The sequence below is a fragment of the Balaenoptera borealis genome, assembly GCF_965194805.1.
Source record: "Balaenoptera borealis genome assembly, chromosome: 6".
In the NCBI taxonomy this organism is placed as follows: domain Eukaryota; kingdom Metazoa; phylum Chordata; class Mammalia; order Artiodactyla; family Balaenopteridae; genus Balaenoptera; species Balaenoptera borealis.
In genome coordinates, this window is record NC_138863.1 from 7,198,654 (window position 1) to 7,213,322 (window position 14,669).

The following is a 14,669-nucleotide window of genomic DNA, read 5'->3' on the forward strand; positions in this document are numbered from 1 at the left end:
ACTGTGACGGTGAACTGACTAGTCATCTGTGCTTTGCTTTTCACTCACAGGCTTATCCCACATCTTCATTTTGTAGTCGCTTGAAGCTTGGGTGGGGCTCTGAAAGATCAAAGCCTTTGGCCCCCTCCTGAAATGGTGTGGGAATCTGGGACTTGCGTCTCTACCACTTCATCCGATGGTCCAGGCAGACTGCCCGTCAGTTAGGCTGAGGCAAGATCACGGAGTCACCTAATAGTTTGTTGCCAGCGAGGAGAAATAAAACATGAACAGTAATAGAAATGAGTAGCTAAGAAGTCTAGCTAAGTGTTCATTTTAGTTGAACCAAGATTGTTTGGGTATTAGAGGGGAAATCTGTGGTACAGAGAGACAAGTTGGTCAACAGCAAGGAGAGAGACTGGGGGCGAGAAATGGTGACCCTGCAGGTGTGTGTCTTCGTGAAAGTTAAAAAGTGGAAGAGATTTTTTTTTTAACTTGTTCAGCCCAATTCCATCCTCTGTATCCTCTCACGCTCCCTCTCGCCCTCACCCCCCCATTCCCCTCCACTCACATGTTCCTTCAAGCCATGCTTGAACTTGTTCCTAGTTGCAGTTCTGACTCCAGATGTTCTGTCCTTCTTTAACTCTTGGTTCTCCTGCGCGAGATTCTATAGAAAGGCAAAACTGCAGATTGTGTGTACAGATAATGACCAAGACTGAGACTAGTTCCCGACGAGGGTTAGCTAACGCTGCCTCGGTTGGTACAATACCTTTGCTCTTCTAGAAGGCTTGATAGCACTCGACTTTTGAAGGGCCACCGAGGTTCCCTGTGTCCTGCCCCGCAGACTCAGGAGGGATGGGTTTAACCTCTGACATCACGTGTGACTTGCAAGCGGTGATTTGTAAAGGATGCCACAGTTTTTTTATGAAACTTCTGATGTCAGTAGTGTCTAGTCATCCTGATGGGGCTTATCCCAGCTTCTCACAAAGATACTGGTGAGGGGATGTAAAGAACCACGCACCCCACCAGAAGTGAAGATGCATGGTCGGGGGCATCTCCAAGAGGCAGGTGGAACTGGACTGAGGAATGCCACTGGAAGCAACCATGTGGAAGGTGCTGGAAGCCACAGAGAAATCCCCCCACAGGCAGCTGTCCACGAGCCACTGACAGAGCCATCATCCCTAACTTTTTGGGTTTTTTTTTTATCATCCCTGACTTTTTTTCCTTCCAGTTTTATTAAGATATAACTGACACACAACACTGTGTAAGTTTCAGGTGTACAGCATAATGATTTGACTTTCACGCATCATGAAATGATGGCCACAAGAAGTTTCGTGAACGTCCATCATCTTGTATAGATACAACATTAAAGAAATAGAGAATTTTTTTTTCCTTATGATGAGAACTCAGGATTTACTCTCTTCCAATATGTAACATATATATACCAGCAATCTTAATTATATTTATCATGTTGTACATTACATCTTATAACTGGAAGTTTGTACCTTTTAACTGCCTTCATTTAATTCCCCCTCCCCATCCCCCTTCCCCACCCCACTGTGCCCCACCTCTGGTAACCACAGTCTGATCTCCTTTTCTGAGTTTGCTTTTGGTTTTTAAAGTATAAATGACCTACAACACTATGTTAGCTCCTGTTACACAACGTAGTGATTTGGTATTTCTGTACATTTCAAAATGGTCACCTAAACGTTTTGATTAAGTCTAGTTACAATATGGCACCATACAAAGGTATTACATAGGTATTGACTGTATTCCCCACACTGTACATTTCATACCCATGACTCATTTATTTTGCAACTGGAAATTTGTACCTCTTAATATCCCTCACCTATTTCTTTCCTTCCCTACCCTCCTCCCCTCTGGCAACCACCTATTTGTTTTCTGTACCTATTTCTGTTTTGTTATGTTTGTTCCTTTGTTTTTGTTTTTTAGATTCCACATATAAGTGAATCTTTTATACCTGCAAATATAATATTTGTCTTTCTCTGTCTGACTTTTTTCACTTAGCATAATACCCTCTAGGTCCATCCATGTTGTCTCAAATGGCAAGATTTTATTCTTTTTTATCAATGAGTAATATTCCATAGTATATATATACACCGTATCTTCTTTATCCATTCATCTATTGATGGGCATGTAGGTTGTTTCCATATCTTGACTATTGTAAACAATGCTGCAATGAACATAGAGGTGCAAATATCTTTTGACTTAGTGTTTTCATTCTCTTCAAATAAATACCCAGGAGTCGAATTTCTGGATCATATGATACTTCTATTATTAATTTTTGAGGAATCTCCATACTGTTTTCCATATTGGCTGCACCAACTTACAATCCCACCAAGAGTGCATGAGGGTTCCATTTTCTCCACGCCCTCACCAGCACTTATTATTTGTTGTCTTTTTGATAATAACCATTCTGACAGGTGAGAAGTGATATCTTATTGTGGTTTTGATTTGCATTTCCCTGATGATTAGTGATGTTAAGCATCTTTTCATGTGTCGTTGGTCATCTGTATGTCTTCTTTGGAAAAATGTCTATTCAGATCCTCTGCCCATTTTTTTAATCGAGTTCGTTTTTTGATATTGACTTGTGTGAGTTCTTTGTATATTTTAGATATTAACCCCTTACCAGATATATCATTTGCACGTATCTTCTCGCTTTCGGTAGGTGGCCTTTTCGTGTTGTTGATAGTTTCCTTCTTTGTGCAAAAGCTTTTTAGTTTGATATAGTCCCATTTTTTTACTTTTGCTTTTGTTTCCCTCACACTATCCCTAACTTTGACTTTCATATGAAAGGGATTATACAATGCTATTTCGCATTTGGCTTTTTTCACGCAATATTACCACCACGGGGCCTTTTTTATAGTCCTCAAAATAAGGAAAAGTGTCTAGCTTCTGGAGGAATGCTTGTTTATTTTTTTACCTTGATAATTAGAGAAATAAATTTTTAAAAATTTGGAAAGCTTAGAGATAAACCCCAGTAGAACTTAAAACATGGTATAAACCTTCTCCAACAACAAGCCAAAAGCAGAGAAAGCAGGGATCTTGTAATAAAAGGAAAGCAAACAGTAAAAAAGCACAAAAAACAAATAGCATAAAATAAGGGGGCAGGGACTTCCGTGGTGGTCCAGTGGCTAAGACTCCACGCTCTCAATGCCGGGGGCCCGGGTTTGATCCCTGGCCAGGGAACTAAATCCCAAATGCCACAACCAAGAGCCGACGCAGACAAATAAATAAATTAAATAAATAAATAAATAAATATTAAAAATAAAATAAGGTGGCAGAGTTCATAGCAAATGTATCTGTTATAACCATAAATGTAAATTGCTTAAATCCTCCATTGAAAGGCAGAAATTATCCAACTGATTAGAAAACTAAACCCATGATATTATCCTACAGATTACAATTCAGGGCAAGAAAAGTTACCAAAGGGAACAGTGAGTCATTTTGTATTGTTAAAGTTTATCACTTTATTTTTTAAAGTTTTAAAATTAAATAAGCTACTCATTAATACATTTTCATTATTTAAAAAAATGCAAACAACGCACACGTGTGCAGGCCTTTTCTTGGCTCCTGGGTTCTCACTGGAGGACCAGCTGTGTTCACTTTCTCTCTCCTGGTAAATTATAGTCATAAAGCACGGTGTGATTTTGGACTTTAGACACTTGTGAAGACTCTTAAGTGCAAAATCCTTGTAGATCTTTATGATGTTTTCCCCCATATTTTACACCTGTTTATTCAAGAGCAGTTTGATTTGGCTTTTGGTTTTTAGCAACTTGCCTTTAACTGGCCTCTTAGAGCTTTCAGCTTACTTTTCATAAAAACAACTCTCTTTGTACTGAAAATTCTTTAGTTTTTATCCAGTAAGGACATAATTGCAGAGCAAGTACGACTGGCTTGCATAAGTTTAAGGACAAACATGGGGCTCACAGGTGGGGAGAGAAGTGTGCAGGTGGCAGGTGGAGGGCAGCCTGTGCCCGGCCCTCAGCGGGTCTTCGCAGGGCTTTGCAGGGAAGCAGTGCACGTGACCCCGGGCACATGGGTCATGTGGAGCTGGGTTAAGAGAGCTTCTGTGTGCCTGCATCTTCACGCCCGTGCGAGACCACAGCCGTAGGATAGATGCCCGGAAGTGGAATTGTGGGTGAAAAGTGAAGTGTGTTTTCAATTGTGGTGGATACCACCAAATCGCCATTCAAAAAGGCAGTTCAAATTTCACACTACGGCAGTGCGAGAGAGGCCATTTTCACACACCCTCCTAACCCCGTTAGCAAACTTCTTGATTTTTGCTCTAATCTGTTGGATGAAAAACCATATCTTGTTTTAACCTGCCTGTCCTTGATGACATAAATTGAGCATCTTTTCTTATGCTTATTGGCTGTTTCCATTTCTTTGTCTATGAATTGCCTGTTCTTTGCCCATTTTTCTATGGGGTTATTTATGTTTGTCTTCTTGATTGATAGCATCTTTTTACATATTATGGATATGATTTGTTTATATGTTTCAAATGTTTTCTCCCACAGTAAAAACATAGGGAGGTGATGTAGCACAGAGTTTATGCACACAGGCACAGGAGCCCAACTCCTTGGGTTTGAATCCCAGTTCTGCTACTTCTTAGCTGAGTGACTTTGAGCAAGTCACTTAACTTCTCTGTGCCTCTGCTTCCTTATCTGTAAAATTGAGCTCATACACAGAGTTGTGAAGATCAAATGCGTTAGTACAGATAAAGAGCTGGCAACAGGCTGACATTCTTCAACAAAAAGTTGTATCTTTTTCCACTTAAAAATCTTTTCTCATTTTTATAGAAAACCTGTCAGTCTTTTTATTTATTTAAACCTGATCTTCTGGATGTTGTGTTGTACGATTAGGAAGGCCGTTCCCAAGAGGTGCACTTTACAATGAAAAGATAACTATGATAAAGTACCTTGAAACGGAAGCCAAACAGAGCAGAGTCTGTCAGAGACATGAGCAGAAGCTGTGGTACACGCTGTACTGTTTCTGTAGCAGTGGGACATAACAGGGATATAAGGAATCTGAAAAAAATAATGAGGTTGACTTAAAATATTTTCACTGATCTTTGTACTCTCTAAAGCCGCACTGCCCACTTTGGTAGCCCCCTGCCACATGTGGCTCTTGAGCACTTGACACGTGGCTAGTCCTAATTGAGGTGTACTGTGTGTGTAAAATACACACCAAATTTTGCAGATTTAGTACAAGGAAAAAGAAAGTAAACTATCTTATTAATAATTTTTATATTACATGTTGACATAATATTCTGGATATATTGGATTAAATAAGATATATTAAAATTTCCCCATTTCTTTTTACCTTTTTTTAATGTGGTTACTAGAAAATTTAAAACTGTATATGAGACTTACATTATATTTCTGTTGGACAGCACTGCTCTAAAGAGAGGCAATATTTTATTTCCCAGTGTCCATAGATACCACCAAAAAGCAGCCGTGTATTAAACCATAAGAAAAAGCTCAGTGAATATTTATTAAAATTGTATAGGCCATAATCTCTCACCGCAGTGCACTGAAACAAAAAAATAAATTTAAACAATGTAAAAACCTCAAATCAGAAATGTTTAAAATGTTCCTAACTTTTGAGATAGGGAAATAAATTTTATAATTACAGATTATTTCAAAGATAATGAGGAGGGTACTACATTTTAAAATATATGGAATGCTGCCAAAGCTGCATTTGGATAAAAATTCACAACCTAACATGCTTTAATTATTAAATAAGGAATAAAGGTAAGTTAAATGAACTAAGATGGCAGCTTGAGACATTAGGAGGAAAACACACACACAGACACACTCCTAAGGAAAGCAGGCAGGGCCGCGATCCGAAAGATACCGTGTAAAAGTCTTGGTGAGATGAGTGATTTTCTAGGAAAATATACGCTACAAAAATTGACTCAAAAATAAAAAGTAAAATAACGACCAAAATATACCAGTAACTTTTAAAAAATCTACGAAAGAGATGTTGCACCCAGATGACGGAATTGTCCGAAATGGTCAAAGCACAGAAGGGTCCCGTGTTGCTTAGAATAACCTGGAACACTGCTGTCCAGCAGAACTTTCTGTCATGTTGGAAATATTCTATGTCTGCGTCTTCAATAGTCCGTAGCCACACGTGGCTACTGAGCATTTGAAATGTGGCCAGTGCAACTGAGGAGCTAAATGTTTAATTCTACTTAAACTAAAATTAAGCCGCACATTGCCAGCATATTGGTCGGTGCAGTTCTAGAGCAGGGATCATCAAACTTAAAGGGCCACTTTGTAAATATTTCAGGCTTTGTAGGCCATACAGCCTCCTTCACAACCACTCAGCTCTCCATTGTAATGCCATAGCAGCAAATAGACAATGTGTAAAGGAATGGACATGACTGAGTTCCAGTACAACTTTATATAGTTACAGGTGGCCAGCCCTGACCCCTGGTCTAAAGATAGAAAGGAGGGAAACACAAATTATTTGACGGTAATATAATATTAGTAACTAAATCTGATCATTAGAGCACATATACATTAAAAACAAAATCCACAGTTATAGATAATAACTTCAACACTCCTCTCAGTAATTAGTAGAAGTAGGAGACAAAGTCAGTAAGGATCTAAGAGGAGTTGAGTGCCATCAACCAACTGGAACTAATTAACGTGTATAAAGCACTCCACTCAACCATAGCAGAATACACATTGTTTTCAAGGACACAAGGAACATTCACCGAGATAGACCACACCACACTTTAACAAATTAAAAGAATTTAAATCATGCAAAGTATGACCTGACCATAATAGAATTAAACTAGAAATCAATGACATAAAGATAACAGGAAAACCTCCAAGCACTTGGAAATCAAGCAGCACATTTCTGTGGAAACCCTGAGTCAAAGAGAAAGTCTCCAGGGAAGTTAGAAATAAACTGCCCCTCTTCATGGATGATATGACTGTGCACATAGACAATCTCAGGGAATCTACAAAAATTCTTAGAACTAATAATAATAATAATACACACTGGCTAAAAATAACTAAGTACAATACGAAGTGCTGGTGTGGATGTGGAGTAACTGGAGCTCTCATGTATTGCTGGTGGGATTACAAAATGGTACAGCTGCTCTGGAGAACTGTTGGCAGTTTCTTATAAAGTGAAAGATACACTTACCTGCAGCCCAGCAATCCCAGTCCTGGGTGTTTACCTAGAGCAGTGTCTCCACAGCAACACTATTGACATTTGGGCTGGATCATCCTTTGTTGGGGGATGCTCTCCTGTGCATTATAGGTTAGGCAGCGTCCTTGGCCTCTGCCACCAGATGCCTGTAGCACCCCTACTCCCAGTCGTGACAACCAAAAATGTCTCTATACCTAGCTGAATATCACCCAGGTAGCAAAAATAGTTGGTGGTTGAGAACCACTACCCCAAGGAAACAAAAACCTATGTTCCCACAGAAACCTGTACATGAATGTTTATAGTAGGTCTATTCATAATTGCCCACAACTGGTAACAATCCAAATGTCCTTTAACAGATAGATGGATAAACAAACTCTGGAACATTTGTACAATGGCACACTACTCAGTAAGAAAAAGAAATGAACTATTGATACACACAACTCAGATGAATCTCAGAGGCATTTTGCTGAGTGAAAGAGGTCAGAAAGGTTGCACAGTACGTGATTCCATTTATATGACATTCTGAACATGACAAAGCTATAGGGACAGAGAACAGATCAGTGGTTGCCAGGGGTGAGGGGTAGGGGTAGGCTGTGACTAGAGTGGGAAAGCACAAGGGGTTTTTTTTTTGGAGTGATGGAACTGTTATGTGTCTTGGTTATAGTACTGGTTGCAAGAATCTATACATGGGTCAAAATTCATAGAACTGTACAGCCCCCAAAAGTCAATTTTACTGTACGTTCATTTAAAAACTAAAGCATTGTAAAAAGAGTTAGATGTCTCCATTTTGTTAAGTACTCTTCTGGCCTCTCCCCCAAAATAAAACATAGATCTGTCTCACTCTGAATTAAGGCAAAAATTTACATAAAACATAAGTAAATCAAATCTGGAGATACATTAAAAGAATAACATTGAGCACAGAAATTACTGCAAAGATGGTAATGTTTGAAACCAAAATTTATCATGTTAATAGGCCAGAGGAGAAAAATACGCTGACCTTCAAAGGGGTTCAAAAGGGGAGTAAAACATCAATTTCTAAACAAAACTCAGAAGGATACTTTCTGAAATTTACAAAGAGTATCTCAGATCTATAACCAGCCTCCTACTTAATGAAGAATCTTTGGTGGCAATAAAGGTGAGAGGACAATGCTTGGTAACCCTGCCATTGCTCTGGAAGCTGCGGCCAGGGCAAAACAATGAGAAAAGGAAAAGAGACAAACCCATAAAGAAGGAAGGTCAAAACCACCCTTATCTGCCAGTGACAGCTGCCTACTTAAAAATCCCGAGGGAGTAAAAAATACTGGATCTCATAAGGCAGAGCAGGGAGGTGGTGGATTATAAAATAAACCTGCAAAAATCAGTTGTTTTTGTATACATCAGCAAAACTCAGGTTTCCATCAATTAGAAAGCTCTATGGATAAGAAAAAGATAAGCACCCTAAAGAAAAATGGGCAAAACAATTCTCATAGAAAAAGTGGCTGGTGATTAAATGAAAAAAGGAAAAAAATCAAACTCACTGGTAATGAAAGAGGTACAAATTAAAGCAACATTGAGGCACCGACATTTCAAAATGGCAGAGACTTTTAAATATAAATATATTTAAAACCTAGCGTTGGGGGGATTTTTAAATGACTTCTCTCGAACACAGCTGATGGAAAGAGTATAGCAATGCTTGTATTAACCCCCTTACAAGAATATGTTTATTTACCGTCTAGTGTTTCTGTTTCTAGAAGTTATCTTGAAAAATAATCAGAAGTGTACACGAATACTTATTAGGCTTTCCATTCAAGCAAAAATCAGAGGAAGAATGGAGGAAGAACCCTAAATGCCCAATTATAGGGAATTATTTATTTAGTAAGACAGTGTACAACTATACAAAGGCACAAACATTAAAAAGCATGTTTTCAAAGAATGAAATGACATGTTTTTCATTTCAAAGAATGAAAGAATAACATATTGTTTTTAAAATGCAGGATAGAACATTACATGTATAGAAGAGTGGGCATAGAAAATAAAGATATTTAATAAATTGTATTTTTGTCATTTCCAATGGATCAGATCAAGATATTTAAGTAAGTTAGGATGACCTAAGAATAACTGTGGTCACGTGCAGTAGTGAACAGCACAGGGCACATGGGCTTCAATGCATCTCTCTCTGAGTCTTTATAGCCTGACTTTTCATATTTATTTTAAAGAGCTTAATGTGAGTTTCTATTTTCTATTTTGTTAATATCTGGCAATGAACACAACACTGAGATCTTCAGACTTTACGTTCCAAATCAGTGACTTCTGCATCAGATCATCTTTTCATTTATCAGAGCAAGTCGGGCAGCTTGTACTGGCAGCTCAATCTGTTGTTGGAACACCTCTTTCTTTAGCTACAAAAGCAGCAGGTCCCAATGAACTACTGTTCACACAAGGAAAAGACCCCCAAATGATGGCCTTTTGGTGGGCCTGAGTCTTAATCAGTCACTGAAGAATCAGGATTTAAGAATAAAATTGTATGTTTTCCACCTCCTTTTTAAAGTAAAAATTAGGCAGCTGAAATTGCAAAGCGTTGTCTTAGATGTCGTGTAGGATTTTCTTGGTTTACTTTTTGTTTTTTAACTTACTCTGAAGCGCTTGGTTCCCACCCTCCTATTTGGAATGGTTTCTCAATTACTGTTTCAGAACACAATGGTTTGAGAAAATAAGTAGACAGATATTCAAATTATAAAGTTAGGAAGGGGGCAGCTGGGGAAGGGTCGGGTGTTCAAATGGGGGAGGTGGGGACAGTCACTGCGATAAACCTACAAACTCTCGCCACAGCTGACACCGTGAGAAACAAAGGAGAAGCTGGAGGTGCTGCCCCAACAGCGTCCCTGGAGCAGTCGCTCCTGCCGCTGGCGTGGGTGGTGCCCCCAGATCAGATAAAGACGGACTCCACATGGTCCCTGATCTTGGGGGGCTGGCTGTGCACAGCTCGAAAAATGAGCCGGGAATGATATTTTGAGCATCTCCACGGAAACAGGGCTACATGTACACTCCTGGGGGGGTGGTCCACGCAGGCTGGCACTTGTGGTGGCACCGCCCCTATGTGCCCGAACTAGACTTCCAGCTTCGTCCCCCTGGGAACGAGGAGGGAGTGACTTCCCAGGGAGCTAGCAAGTTTGGATATAACTCACAGTCCGAGTGTGCTCAGCCTCTGAAATCAGAGTTGTATTTTTGTTGTTTTTCAACTTGTTTTCACAACTTAGAACTGAAATATACTTACATTCTTTTTCCAAAAGAAAACAGTCCATTTTAGAAGGAAATTACTTAACGGTTTTTAACATGATATACTTCTTTCAGAAAATTGAATCGTGATTGTTATTTTATTTACCAACCTTCATTGAATCATATATTCCTCTCTGTAGGATAAACCCTAACAATTCAGCAAATCAATCCCGAATTCAGAGGGGGCAGGGCTCTTTGCCCCATGCTTTAAGGCGGACAGGAGCCATCACCCAAAATATCAGATAGCTCCCCTTCTATTTGATTTAGAAAGCAAGCACCTATACCTACTTTAGCAAAGTGACAGTATTACCATGTGTCATTTTTAAAGTAAATCTTTTGGATAAATAATTTATGCACCTGATATAAAGTTGAAACAGAGCAAACAGAATTACAGCGAAAATAGTTTCCCCCACCAACCCCTGGCCCTCAGGGCCAGTATGTGCGTGCTTGTGCATGCGTGTGTGTGTGTGTATGTTACACAAATGGTAAACTCTATGTACACTGCTGTGTGCCTTGCTTTTTTTTTTTTTACTTAGCAAAATATTTTGACAGTATTTCCAGATCAGCCCAGAGTTCCCCATTCTTTTTTTTCTTTTCTTTTCTTACTTTTTTTTTTCTAGCTTTATGGACCTCCATTGTTTATGATGTTCCATAATTTATTTAACCAGTCCCCTGTTGACGGACTGCAACTAGAAACGTTGTGTATCAAGGATGTTCATTGCAGCATTATTTATAGTAATAAAAGACAGAGCTGTACGATGGAATACTATGGGAACTGCGAAGTGGAACTGTTGGGTTAAAGGTTACACACTTTTTAAATTTTGAGAAGATATTGCCAAGTTGTCTTCACACTTCAGCTGTATGAGAGGGTGCTGGTTCCCTATCATCAATGTGGTACAGCATCCGACGAGTTTATCTTGACCAGTGTGCAAGATCATAAATGATATTGTGTTGTGGTTTTACTTTGCATTTCTCTTGTTGTGAATGAGGTTGGGCATCTTTTCAAGCATGTGTCTTTTAAAATTTATGTCTATTTTCGTGTGTACTTTTTTGTAAGTTATCTTATTAACCAGGTCATCTTGAGAAAACGTCACAATTGGCTTGTGATGTGTGTGAGCTTGCCAAGGCTTGGGTTTGGGCAGCTGGTGGTGTGGAGGCGCACCGGGCCCCCCAGGGCCTGCATGCCAACTCACATTTAATGTGTGATCCCTAGTTCCACAGCCACCCCGGGACTAAGTTGTCATCACCCTGGGTGACGCTGAGGCCCCGTGGCCCCCGTGGAGGCCCCCGGTCTTGGCACTTCTTGCATTTCCCGCACTGACTAGAGACCACGCTGCAGCAGAGCCTGGGCTCTGGAATCCGACTCCATCGTAATTATTCGAGGATGAGAGAGGGGCTCTAGAGGCTGCTTCTTAACTCAAAGCCTTTTCTTAGTCACTTCTGTCCACTCTAATGTCTCTGAGGTATGAATTACTCTTCTAGCCGCGGAAGTGAGGAAAGCTTTGCGCATGGACTGTAGGATCACGTGGGAAGCAAGGTCTGGCAGAGCGAGGGTGCAGATCCACCCAGGGTGGCCGCTGCTGGCAGCAGAAGGGCTCAAGGCCCAAAGCAGAGGGCAGGCGCAGCCTCTGGCGGAGGACGCCGCTCCCCGGCTCCTGCTGACACCCCCAGAGGAGAGCGGAGGCAGCTCGCCTGAGTGGCTGGGGCACCCTCAGGCCCTCGGGGGCCACGGGCTTGTCTTTGGGGTCTGTGGTCTGCACAGGGGCTGAGCATCTTAAGCACAAGGCTCAGCCTACAGCCAACCCAGGTGGTCGTAACTCCCACCAGCACAAGGGCACAGAGCCTGCGCTGTGACGTCCCATGGCCTCCAAGGCAGCCTGAGCCCGAGGAGGGACCCCCCCCATCCCCCCACCAAACCCCTCGGCATTCTGGCCCAGCTTTCTCTCCATCTCCTCCCACCCTCCAGGCACTAACAGCGAAGTCCGGCATTGGGCAGGTGCCCTAACGCTTAGCACTCAAGGTGATAAGTGCGAAAGAAAGGTACCCGGGGAGGGTTTGGGGCTGGGGGCCCCCAGCCCTGGCACCAGGGGTCCTCAGACTCTGCCATGCCTCAGAACGACCTGGGGATCTTGTTAAAGGACAGGTTATGCGGGGGACTGGGGAGGTTCCTGGGAATCTGCATTTTCACAAACACCTGTGGTCGCAGGACCAGGCTGAGAAATGCTGGGGTTTTTTTTTTTCCTTTTTGCCTGGCTAAGTCTTATTGCTTCTTTGACTCTGACAGCCCCTTCCGGAAGCCTTCTCTGGCTGCCTGCCTCCCCATCTCCCCCTGCCATGGCAAAGCCCCCTCCCACTCCACCATGGGCATCACTGCAGAGCTGTCATTGGCTGTGCCCAAGCCGCTGCCTCCCTGGTGTGTCTGTGTCCTTCTGTGTCCCCAGCATCAAGCCGAGCCACTACCTGGAGGTGGCTCTGGGCACATGTCTGTGGAATGAGTGAGGTGGGGAGGGCAGGACAGCATCATGGACCCCAGCCCCCCAGCAACTGTGGTTTCCTGAGCCGGTGACCTCCCAGGGGCAGGGATCAGCTCTTGGTCATCTCGGGAATCCCCAGTGCCCGCAGCCCCCAGCCCCCAGCTCTTGGGAGGTGCTCAGTAAACATTTGGAGTTTCCTGTGTGCTGCACCGAGGCCAGGCCTTTCAGGAAGCCACCTGGTAAAGGAGATGGGACATCGGACATTCAGGCCAGCAGGAGCCAGGAAAGGAGGACGAACGACGGGCACAGCTAACAGTGTCCTTGTAAAGAGACACAGACGGCCCCGAGGAGGACAGGTCTGGGAGCCGAGCCTTTGGGTGGAAGTTGTGAGTCGTGGGCACGACTCATCCGCCTGTACAACCCATCGACCCGACGCCAGGCCTGGTTCGCATTTGAGCACTGGTTTAAAGGTTTTCTTTTAACAAACGTATTATCAAGCACCTACTTGAAAGCACCATGTAAAGCTAAAAAGATGATTAAGAACCTGGAAAGAGCCTAGGGTGGGAAGGAAGGGGCTTCTGCGTAAATAACAGCAGACCAAGACCGACCTGCAAGGAGAGGGGCTACCAGCCTGGCGCCACTGCAGGCCCGCAGGCTCACGGGAAAGCCTGGGCATTTCTGTGGAAGGGCGTCTCTAGCAGAGTGGTCAAGACACAGAGCCCTGAGGTCAGAAGGATGGGGTGCGAACCTTGGTTTTGCCACTCACCGGCTGTGTGGCCCCGGCCCTCTCATCCACACAGTGGGGACGGTTGGGTGACCTCCAGGATTGTAGTGAGGACGGAGGGAGATGACACATTGGAAGTACTCAGCATTACACCAGGCACGGGTTAGGAGTTGGACAAATGGCAGCTGTTACTATTATTTGCCCGCTGGTGCCATTTATCTCTGATAACCCTGCATAGACAAGGTGGAGAGAACAAGGACATTTATGGCCACTATTTTTTTTTTTAATTTATTTATTTATTTTCGGCTGTGTTGGGTCTTCGTTTCTGTGCGAGGGCTTTCTCTAGTTGCGGCAAGCGGGGGCCACTCTTCATCGCGGTGTGCGGGCCTCTCACTGTTGCGGCCTCTCCCGTTGCGGAGCACAGGCTCCAGGCGCGCAGGCTCAGTAGTTGTGGCTTACGGGCTTAGTTGCTCCGTGGCATGTGGGATCTTCCCAGACCAGGGCTCGAACCCGTGTCCCCTGCATTGGCAGGCAGATTCTTAACCACTGCGCCACCAGGGAAGCCCCTTATGGCCACTATTTACCAATGAAGTGTCACACCCATCAATGTGTCTCAGACAGGAAGGTATTGACTAAGAGAGAAATGTAGCCAAGAGTTTCCTGGATTTGGAGAGAAAGTGATGCCCAAACTGGCAAAGGGGCATCAGGGAGTGCTCAGCAGATCTTGCAAAACAGCCTTTTTCTCCCCAGTGTGATTTTTTGGAAGCAGTACATGCTGTTTTACAGAATATTGATGAACAGCCATCATTCTGGTCTGAACCTCCCCAGTGACCTGGGAGCCTCCTGCAGAGAATGTCTCCTTTCTCTGGACTCTGGTCCCAGGCCTCATTTACAGCAGTTTGGAATAATGTCTAGCGTTGCCTTGTTCCTTGAGGGATGTGTGTCCTGTGTCAGGAGGGGCCCCCTGCCCTCGCCCTCCAGTCCATGATCTGGTCAGATGGGTGGTGAAGGCAGCATGGACTGAATGTCCAGCCCGGAGGATGGAGAGG

The 14,669-nt window shown here is 42.9% G+C and overlaps 1 protein-coding gene across 2 annotated transcripts in view; it reads left to right on the forward strand.

The window, feature by feature from the left end:
- LOC309630872 (ephexin-1-like) overlaps nucleotides 1-14,669 on the forward strand; it is a 43,797-nt gene that overhangs the window by 7,149 nt on the left and 21,979 nt on the right. The window lies entirely within an intron of this gene.